General features: G+C 47.3%; 1 pseudogene; it reads right to left on the reverse strand.

Moving 5' to 3' along the window:
* Positions 1-2,095: 2,095 nt before the first annotated feature.
* Positions 2,096-8,004, reverse strand: LOC146200831 (uncharacterized; annotated as a pseudogene).
* Between the last annotated feature and the right edge of the window lie 2,919 nt (positions 8,005-10,923).

Consider the following 10,923-nt stretch of genomic DNA (forward strand, 5'->3'; position numbering starts at 1 on the left):
AAGGGGCCCACAAACACCTCCCGAGCATTGCTCACAAACTATCTCAGTCACTAGATTATGCTGCGATACACATTTGAACACAATAAAACACATTTACACGCAGTACAGGTCGAGCAATCCTATTCGAAAGTTGGCGCCCTTCGACTTTAGCGGTCCTCCTCTGTGCAACGCTTCTACGAATATGCGCTTTCGAATGACTATTGGTCTGCTTCTTTGCGACATCACGCAGGCATTAAACTAACCACTTATGACAAAATAATTGAAATACGCTTAAGTTTTAGTTATCACGAAATAAATATAGAATGTTGTGCAGACAGAAACATTTTTTGAAACCGTTTAAGAAGCCAACAGTCGGCGAGGTCAAGGAAAGCACTGGGGATTGTACTTTGTCTTTTCTTTTCTTTTAATTTTAGCAAGGAGACACAATCTTTCTGGTACTATTCACAGCTTGCTTAGAGGAAGTATTCAGAGACTTGGAATGGGAGCAGTTAGGGATAAGGGTAGATGGAGAATACCTCAGTAATCTACGATTTGCTGATGACATTGCCTTGCTAAGCAACTCGGGGGATGAACTGCAAATAATGATTGGTGACCTAGACAGGAAAAGTAGAAAGGTAGGCTTGAAAATCAATATGCAAAAGACTAAGGTAATGTTCAACAGCCTAAGGAAGGAACAACAGTTTACATTACGTAGCGAAGTACTGGAAGTAGTAGGCGAATATGTCTACTTAGGACAGGTAGTAACCGCAGATCCGGACCATGAAAAGGAAATAAGAATAAGATTGGGATGAAGCGCATTTGGCAAGCACTCAAAGATTATGACTACCAGCTTACCGGTAGCACTCAAGAGGAAAGTATATAACATTTACATCTTACCTGTACTCACCTATGGAGCTGAAACGTGGAGGCTAACCAAGAGAGTTCTGCTTAAGTTGAGGACAACCCAGAGGGCTATGGAACGAAAAATGGTAGGGGTAACATTAAGAGATAGGAAGCGTGCAGAGTGGGTCAGAGAAATAACTCAGGTTACCGACATTCTAGTGGAAATTAAGAAGAAGAAATAGGCATGGGTAGGACATGTAGTGCGAAGAGAGGATAACCGATGGTCGCTTAGGGTAACAAACTGGATTCCAAGGGAAGGAAAGCGTAGTAGGGGGCAGCGGGAAGTTAGGTGGGCGGATGAGGTTAAGAAGTTCGCAGGGGTCAAGTGAATGCAGCTAGCACAGAACCGGGTTAAGTGGAGAAATATGGGAGAGGCCTTCGCCCTGCAGTGGGTATAGTCAGGCTGATAATGATGATGATGATGATGAATCACATAAATTAGTAATGTAATCTGTTTACAGGAAAGATAATTAAACACAAAGTAGAAGAAAAAATACTGTGCCAACGGTACGTTTCCCTTCTACTTTGTGTTTAGTTATCTTCCCCTAAACAGATTACATTACTAATTTATGTGAATACCGAAGTAAAAACAATTTAAAGAAAAAAAAAGACAAAGTGCAATCCCCAATGCTTTCCTTGACCTCGCCGACTGTTGGCTTCTTTCCTTCACATATATATATATATATATATATATATATATATATATATATATATATATATATATATATATATATATATATATATATATATATATATATATATACCGAGGAAGAGAGCACTGTACTACCTCACTAAAATGCTGCGTTGCAGCTACTGACGCTATCGGCACGCGGAGAAAAATTTGTGGACGCGCACGCAGGTTCAAGGTCGGCTCATGCAAGAGCGCTTTTTCATATCCATCTGGTGTGCGCAAAAAAAAAGGCCGGATGCTTTTCTAACAGACCTTGCATGTATTTAGATTTACACACAGCTTAGTATTCATTTGCCTTGCAGAGTACACCTTTAGAGTGTTTTATGAAATATATGCTTTGACCATACTCTGTATATACAGGGAGTGACATCAACAACCAATTCAACAAGGCTCTTGGACGCTGTTCTTTCACACTTTATTATATGCTTGGAGTGGTGCACAAATCGTGATAAAAATGTCTCAGAGACAACATAAATCTTTGGATGCCCAATGATATCCTTAAACGAAACAATATATGCTACCTGCAGGCAAGTCCCTTGGTTTGTCATTAAGGCAGTGCAGTTTGTTTTGTTTGGCCTCACATATTGCTCACTGTGGAACATACACCCAGACACTCTAGCACGGTCATGCTCCACAACAGGCCCATTTATGTTGCCAACCTGGTTTTGGACAAAGTGAAGTAATGACCCAGAGACATCCCGTGGCCTGCTCAGAAGGAGAATGCCTTCATTGCTTGCTGGGCCAGTGAGAGAGAAAAAGTTCTGCTCTCAGATTTTTGTAGTTACTCGCCAGCATGAGGCGTTCTACAATTTACAAAGGCACACCTTTTGCTGATGTCACAAGTTCTTTTAAGTGGCCAATGTTGGACTCAAAACTAACGCATGAGTGTGCCCACAGGGGCCCTTGTTTTATCACACTCTTTGCAATGTGCAGCAGCTGGTGCACATATGTCATGCGCCTCTCTCCGTACAGGAACTGCACATCGACCACAAATTTTACAACGCAGTCAGTACTAGCCACAATATCAGCACTACATACAGTTTCTTGTAGCAGTAGGGCAATGCCCTATACAAGAAGAGCAAAATGTCTGAAATATTGTCTCGGCAGGAAGCCTTCCAAACATGGCAAGGAAAAAAACAACAACCAGTGTTGCCATTCAGAGGCTTTCCAGTATTTTCGGAGAGAGAGGGTGCGGGGCAGCCGAGAAATGCTAAAATGAGGCCTTATACTACAAAGGCGCTCATCAATTGCAGAGAGATATTGCGGAGACCCAATATAATATGGCTCACCTACATTTGACAGCCAACATTCTGTTAGTTGCCGTGACACCCCTAGAAGCAAGCAGTGCATGTAATCTAGAGAAAAACTCCAGATTCCATCAAAGTTTGTAAGGTTGATCAAGGGTGTTGGGCCCTTGACTCCTTCAATAACCATTCCGGTTTCCACAGCCTGGTGCATATTTTCTTGTTTCCTCGAAATTTCTGTCAGGTACGATGCAGTCAACTGGATACTTCACAGTTCCTGTTGGGCATAGTAACATGCAAGAAGCAAAAAATAAGAGCCAGTACTGTCATGCAATGAAAAAAGGACAGCACTTGAAGGGAATTTTCAATAGCATTTTAGAGGAACCTATAGATGCAAGCCACTACAGCTGAATAGAAGTCAACAACAAAGTGGCAAATATCTTTCCAAGGTCTTTCAACCAATGGTATCAACCCATTCTAATGATTTCACGGTCAACCCCCAAGCTCATGCCAGTCACTTGTGATATCACACAAGTAGGGGGATTAACTGCAACATCTTGGCAATCGGTAGGCATCATTGGTGGGAGTGTCTTCTTTTACACTTGTTCCTGTGCTGCCTGATTGAAAGTTGCAAGTTATTCCTGCAAATGACATAAGCTTCAGCCCAAAAGACTGCAACGATTTTGACAAGTGGGCTGTTTATACGGCGTTCTGGCAAGGCCGAGTGGACGGAACAGACAGCGGTCATTACAGCGCTCAAGTCCTGATGCAAGCAGGTAATGACTCCATTTTAACTGTGTATTTCATGCTTTCAAAACCTGTCAGGAGTTTCTATATAACCGTGCAGAGACCGAACAAGAAATTAAAGGATGGCTACAAAAAGACTCGGAAAGCCAAAAATTCTGGACTCCGGAGACTGTTCGAGCGACTGCGAAGAACAGACGGCAGCCCTGAAGAAAAAGGTGCGCATGCGTTTTTGTTTATTTCTGCAATGCTGAAATTTTGCTTGCAAAGTGTTGCGTATATTTGTTATATGTGCGTTTTTATTCTTTTTTTAACATTTTAGAACTAAAAGCGATGCATGGCGGCCACCAAAAAAGAAAAGTATGAGAGCATTCTGAAAAAAAAAAAAAAAATCAAAGCCGCGGGAGCTGCCACCGCGTACGTATGCTTGCTCAACTAGCTATTAGGAGGCTTTCGAGAAACTTTCTTTTCAAGTTTGCAAATTACACATCTTAACCATGAATTATTGTTTACATGCAGGCCGCAAAGAAAACACAGCGGGTCATCTCTGACTCGTCCTCTGGCAGTGAAGACTCGCTTTGTGCAAAAAGTGAGCTTAGAAAAGCACAAAAAGGAAAAATGTTTTGGAAAAACAGAGCCAAAGAGCTTGAAGAAAGGCTGTTCTTAAGGGAACAAGTCTGCAGCCTGCAGCGCTGCCTGGAAAAAAAGATTTTTGAATGTAAAATTGTATTACTTATTTTACATCTTGGACAATTGAAGATTAGTACTACTTCAAATTTTTACTATTCTGAGCTCTCATTCTGTTTGCATATGTGCCATTTCTTGCAGTGGATGCAAAACACCATTCAACACCTGTGCAGGGCAAAAGCCAGACTGGTTTGTGGAAGTTTCAATTTACTTCAATAGCATATGGCATATCAGTGCACTTATTCATGTGGGCATTTATATTGTCACCAACACACGCAGCAAACAGAAGAACAACCGAGCTGCCCTTTTTTTTTAATCAAGCGAAGCTCGAGACAGACGAGATCGACGCTCAGCCACGCGCCAAGACATTCGGCCACTTGGTGACGCTAGAAGATGGGCAGCGGTGTGGCATTGCCCCCCTTCCAAGAGGCATCGACCCGATGCCACAAACGTAGGGGAACAATAGACAAGCGGGGCAAGTTATACGGGAGTCTCTGGCTCTGGTTTGGACCCTAAAATGGTTTACCGATTGTAATAAGGCTTCATTCTGGCGACGTGAACTATTTCAGACTTCGGATGCCGAGAGGAGCGGACAGTGCCTTGTGGTAGCACCTCGTAGTCCACCGCGCTGAGGCGACGGAGCACCTCGTAGGGTCCAAAGTTACGGCGCAGAAGCTTTACAGAGCGCCCTTGCAACCGTATTGGGCTCCAAACCCAGACTTAATCGCCGGGTGTGTAAGTCACCTTTCGGTGTCGCAGGTTGTAGCGCTGGGCGTCGTGTACTTGTTGGTGCCGAATTCGCTGTCGGGCAAGTTGGCGTGCGGCTTCTGCGTCACTAATAAATTGGTCAGCCCCCACGACAGTGGAGAGAGCAGAATCCGGAAGAAGCATGGCATCGCGCATAGTCAAAGGCTCGCGTCCATGGACCAAATGAAATGGAGTGAAACGCGTAGTTTCCTGGAGCGCAGTGTTGTATGCGAACGTGATGTACGGCAGAATTCGGTCCCAGTTCTCATGATCATCGTCTACATAAATAGAAATCATGTCGGCAATTGTTTTGTTAAGCCGCTCAGTTAGTCCATTAGTTTGAGGATGATAGGCAGTTGTCTTGCGGTGGGTGGTGCCACTGAGTCGAAGGACCTCGCTCGTGAGTGCCGACGTAAACTAGGTTCCCCTGTCAGTTAAGACGACTGTTGGGGCGCCGTGACGGAGTACAATGTTGTGAATGAAGAAATGCGCAACTTCCTCTGCGGTACCACGGGGAATGGCCTTGGTCTCACAGTAGCGGCTGAGGTAGTCAGTGGCAACCACTATATACCTGTTACCCATGGAGGACTTCGGGAATGGGCCTAGTAAGTCCATGCCGACCTGTTGAAATGGGAATTTCGGGGAATCTATAGACTGCAGGAGGCCAGCTGGTTTAATGGGCGATGTCTTTCGCCGCTGGCACTCACGGCAGGTACGGACGTAGCGGTGCACAACGGCAGCTAGCCTGGGCCAGTAGTACATTCGGCGTATCCGTGCCAATGTGCGAGAAAACCCGAGATGGCCGGAAGAAAGGTCGTCGTGGCACTCACGAAGAACTTCGTCATGAAGCGTGGTGGGTACTACTAGCAGATAAGCAGTTTCTGTTGGACCATAGTTCTTGTAGAGCACACCATCGCGCAAGCAAAATGAAGACAGTCCGCGCCTGAAGAGCTGAGGAGATGACACGGTTCGTTCGAGGTATTCGATGAGGGGCAAAAATTCAGAATTGGCCCGCCGCTTTCGGGCTAAGGTGGACGACGTGATAACACCAAGGAAAGCGGTATCGTCGTCGCAGCCGTCCGTGTGGCAGGAAATAGGGGTGCGGAACAGACAATCAGCATCACTGTGTTTCTTGCCGGACTTGTGCACGATAGTAACGTCAAATTCTTGCAACCGAAGGCTCCATCGAGCAAGCCGACCCGATGGATCTTTCAGGTTTGCCAGCCAACACAGTGAGTGATGGTCGCTCACGACACGAACAGGACGACCGTAGAAGTGCGAACGAAATTAAATGACTGCCCACACAACAGCGAGGCACTCCTTTTCCGTAGTTGAATAATTAACTACAGAACGGAACAAAGTGCGACTGGCGTAAGCAACGACGCGTTCTGCACCGTCCTGCCGCTGAACAAGGACCGCACCGAGGCCAACGTTACTGGAATCCGTGTGCAGTTCCGTGTCGGCCTCTTCGTCGAAGTGGCCAAGTATAGGCGTACATTGGAGACGGGACTTGAGTTCCGTGAAGGCTTTTTCCTGGTTGGGGCCCCAAACGAACGGTTCGGCATCTTTTGTCAGGCGAGTCAGAGGCACAGCGATCTTGGAGAAATTGTGAACAGAGCGACGATAGTACGCGCAGAGGCCGAGAAATTGACATAAGCTTCGTTTATCTTCTGGTTTGGGGAATGAAGCGACAGTGGCCGTCTTTTCTTGGTCTGGGCTAACACCTCGAGCGCTGACAATGTGGCCGAGAAATATCAGCTCATTAAAAACGAAGTGGCATTTTTCGGGTTTTAGAGAAAGACTAGCAGATCGGATGGCCTCGAAAACAGCGCGCAAACCTTTCAGGTGCTCGTCGAACGTGTCCGAGAAAATTACAACGTCATCGAGATATACGAGGCATGACTGCCACTTCAGGCCAGAGAGTACGGTGTCCATCATTCGTTGAAATGTGGCAGGGGCCAAGCACAGGCCAAACGGGAGCACTTTAAACTCATACAAACCGTCCGGCGTAATAAATGCGGTCTCCTCACGGTCTCGCTCGTCAACCTCTATTTGCCACTATCCACTGCGGAGGTCAAGTGACGAAAAGTGGCATGGCAAAGGCGATCGAGGGAGTCGTCTATACGCGGCAGAGGGTACAGATCCTTTTTCGTGACGTTGTTGAGGCGTCTATAATCCACGCAGAACCTCAAGGTTCCATCCTTTTTCGCGACAAGGACAACAGGCGAAGCCCACGGGCTCGTCGACGGCTGGATAACGTCGTCCTGGATCATTTCTGTTACTTGGCGGCAGATGGCGTCACGTTCTTTTGAAGACACCCGGTAAGGACGCTGACATAGTGGACGTTGGTCGTCGGCAACTATAATTCGGTGCTTCGTTAGTGGTGTCTGTCGGAACTTGGAGGTTGATGCAAAACAATCGCGGAACGAATTGACAAGATTCTCTATGCAGGTGTGGGTTCACATCGGTCTGAATGGCTGTAGACGTCGCATTGTCGAGGTCTGACGTGTTTGATAAAGCGTACTGGCCTGTACATTCTCCAAGTTCTTCAAAATAAGCGACCGTCGTGTTCGCCGTCAAATGTTGGGGTTCACATGTGAAGTTTGTCACCAACACTTCGGTTTGCCCACGGACAAGTTCGACAAGGCCCCGAGCAACACAAACTTGTCGAGTGAAAAGCAGCGACATGATGGCTTCGGCAATGCCATGCGTGCCGGTGCTGTGATCACATTCGACTGTGACGAACTTGCTCGCCCTCGGAGGGATTGTTATGTGGTCGTCAGAGACGCGCAACATCGTTTTTCGGAAGTCCGTGTTGCTATCAACGGCTCGCTTGGTTGAAAACGATACCGTGAGCTGCTCCCGAAGGTCTATAACAGCACCATACTCTTGCAGAAAATCCATGCTTAGAATCAGATCTTTACAGCAGTCTTTTAATACGGCAAAGGTGCCAGTGAAAGTAAAACCGCAGATCACTATGCGGCAAGTACACATACCAATCGGCGTCATGACATGGCCACCGGCAGTGCGCATCATTGGCCCAGACCAAGGCATCAGAACCTTACGGAGTGTCGTTGCTAGCTGGCTGCTCATGACGGAAAAATCGGCGCCGGTATCCACAAGTGCGGTCACATCCCAACTGTCGGCGGTTACAAAAATTTCCCCGGAAACAATGCGTTCGCAGCACGTCGGTAAGTTCGTCGGACCGGGTCGTCGCCGCTCGAGCCGTCGCGTCAAATTGTCGGGTGGAGGCTGTTTAATCTGAGAGGTAGCGGCGGCCTCACGCCCGGGGGTCGCCGTGTTTAGTTTTCCCGGTGAGGGGACGTGCCTCTAAATTGCCCAGAGGAGGAATATCGAGTGGATTACGCAGAACGCCTCGGCGATGACGATCGCGACTGCCGTTGCGGTGACGTCGGGTGCATCTCGTTAGCAGCCAGGTATTCCTCAATCTCATGTGTTCTTTCTCCATAGAGAGGTCGAGGCACGTTCGGTGGAAATCCACTTAAGCCCATTCTCCGGTATGGGCAATTGCGTAGAATGTGGCTAGGCTCGCCGCAGTGATAACAGAGCGGCCATCTGTTGGGTGTGCGCCACAAGTGCACCTTGCTGATGACGGGACGCTGGTATTGTTGCGGCTTGACGGGGCGCAGGTAGCGAGGCGGTGGTCCGGCAACGGGGCGGAATGAATGTGGCTCGGGGCAGGTTGACGTAGTACATCACTATACGTCATAATGCATGGCTCTGGTTGTGGTGCTGGTGGTGGCTGCACAGCTCGCCGGATTTCATCACGAATGACGTCCCCGTTAGAATAATTCACTGCAGGTGGTGCATTCAAGTAGAGGTTCTGCAGTTCTTCGCGGACAATGCTCCTCACAAGCTCCCGCAATGCCTCGTCCCTAGCTGCTGGCACGGACGCGCAGTAGGGTGTGGCCGCTACGCTTGCCTGACGGCCGTATTGGGTACAGCGTTCCTGCAGTGAACGTTCCATGCTCGTAGCTTCTCTCGCGACATCTGCGACAGTTCTTGGAGGGTCACCAATGAGGCCAGCGAACTGTTCCCTGACCCCGCGCATGCGGTGCCGTACTTTCGTTGCCTCGGGCATAGTAGGGTCGGCCCGACTGAAACGTTGCGTCATGTCCTCGACAAACATGGCCACGCTCTCATTTGACTGATGAGACCTCGAGCGGATTGCTATATCTGCGTTTTCTTTGCGCGTACTCGAGCTGAACATTGTGAGCAACTCACGGCGAAAGACCACCCAGTTGACAAAGGACGTCTCGTGGTTTGAGAACCACGTCTTGGCCGAGTCTTGCAGCTCGAAGTACACATTCATTACCTTCCGCTCGTCGTCCCATTGGTTAAATGCAGCCACACGGTCAAAAGTAGCCAACCAGTCTTCTACATCCTCAAACCGGTCATGGTGGAATGATGGCGGTGATCGAGGTGCGAGAAGGACGTACGGTAGGGCATTGCTGGAATGCTGACTTGTCTGGCTGCCCGTCAAAGATGTCATGGCTCGCAGCGGTGTGGTCAATGGTTCGAACTCAGGTTGTAGGCCTCGGAGACGACGGCTCGCTTTACGGACAGGAGTGGTGTCTGAGCGTCGATGCGCAGCGTCACTGACGTCTTCGGGGGCAACGTACATGGGAATTTCACCCCGCACCTCCACCAAATGTCACCAACACACGTAGCAAACAGAAAAACCGAGCTGCTCTTTTTTTTTAATCAAGCGAGGCTCGAGACAGACGAGGACGACGCTCAGCCACGCGCCAAGACATTCGGCCACTTGGTGGCGCTAGACGATGGACAGCAGTGTGGCAATATCATCCTTTCATAGAAATTGCAGCTAGCTATATTTCGGTTCATGACAGTGAAAATATACTATCTTATGCGTTAACTCTTTCACAACTCCTTTGCAATGTCGTTAACATGCTATTTCTCCAGCTAGCTCAAGCTTTCGATCAAGTACTTGCTACATATTTTGGGCGTAGAGAAAACGAAGATATGCTTTAATATATTCACATTATGAGCACAAATGTTTGGTTCAGAACGCCCCACCTTGCTTCCATCATTTGAGCGGGAGCAGGCTGCAGCTGCCTATGCATGGAAGTACCATATGCCCGAGAAAGCCGGACAAAGTTTCAATATATTTCAGTAGTAGCATATGACGAGTCAGTGCCCTTATTAATGTAGGCTTTATGTAATCCTTTCATGGAACTTTCAGCTAGCTATTTGTGAGTTTATGATGGTGAAAATATGCTGTTCTGCGTGTTCATTCACATTGCAGTGTCGTTAACACGCTATTTCTCCAGCTAGCTCAAGATTTCGATCACATACTTGCTACAAATTTTGGGCATAGAGAAAATCATACGTTTTAATATATTCTCATTATGAGCATAAATTTTTGTTTCAGAACGCCCCACCTTGCTTCCATCATTTGAGCGTGGTCAGGCTGCAGCTGCTCATGCACGTAAGTCCCATATGCTCTAGCAAGCAGCGCTACAAATTGTAATGCAACTGACACATTTACTGAAATCTGGCTATAACTGCAGAACCTGTTGCCACCCTGGAAAACTCTAGTGAAAAAGCGGAGGCTACATGCTGTAAGTTTGCTTTATGTTGCAATTTCCACAACAAAAAGTGACCTTTTACGGAAATCTGTGTATTGCAGCACCAGATCCAGCAGCGGAATCATCCGAGCGGCCTTCTTTTGGTAAGCTTACTGCCTTATATGAAATTTTATGGCTAAAAACTACTGATGGAAGAGGCTTTCTAAAATCAGATTTTAATTACAGCAGCAAGACTAGATTTCTCATATTTTTCTTTTTTTTTTTGTACGCAAACTTGCCATAAGGCACATTATATAAACTCATGTAAATGGTTTTCCGTGAGGAACCGGAGCAGGCTCCCGCTCTTAGCGTTGTCGGT

Source organism: Amblyomma maculatum, chromosome 2, assembly GCF_055883805.1.
Source record: "Amblyomma maculatum isolate TAMU_Amacu chromosome 2, ASM5588380v1, whole genome shotgun sequence".
In the NCBI taxonomy this organism is placed as follows: domain Eukaryota; kingdom Metazoa; phylum Arthropoda; class Arachnida; order Ixodida; family Ixodidae; genus Amblyomma; species Amblyomma maculatum.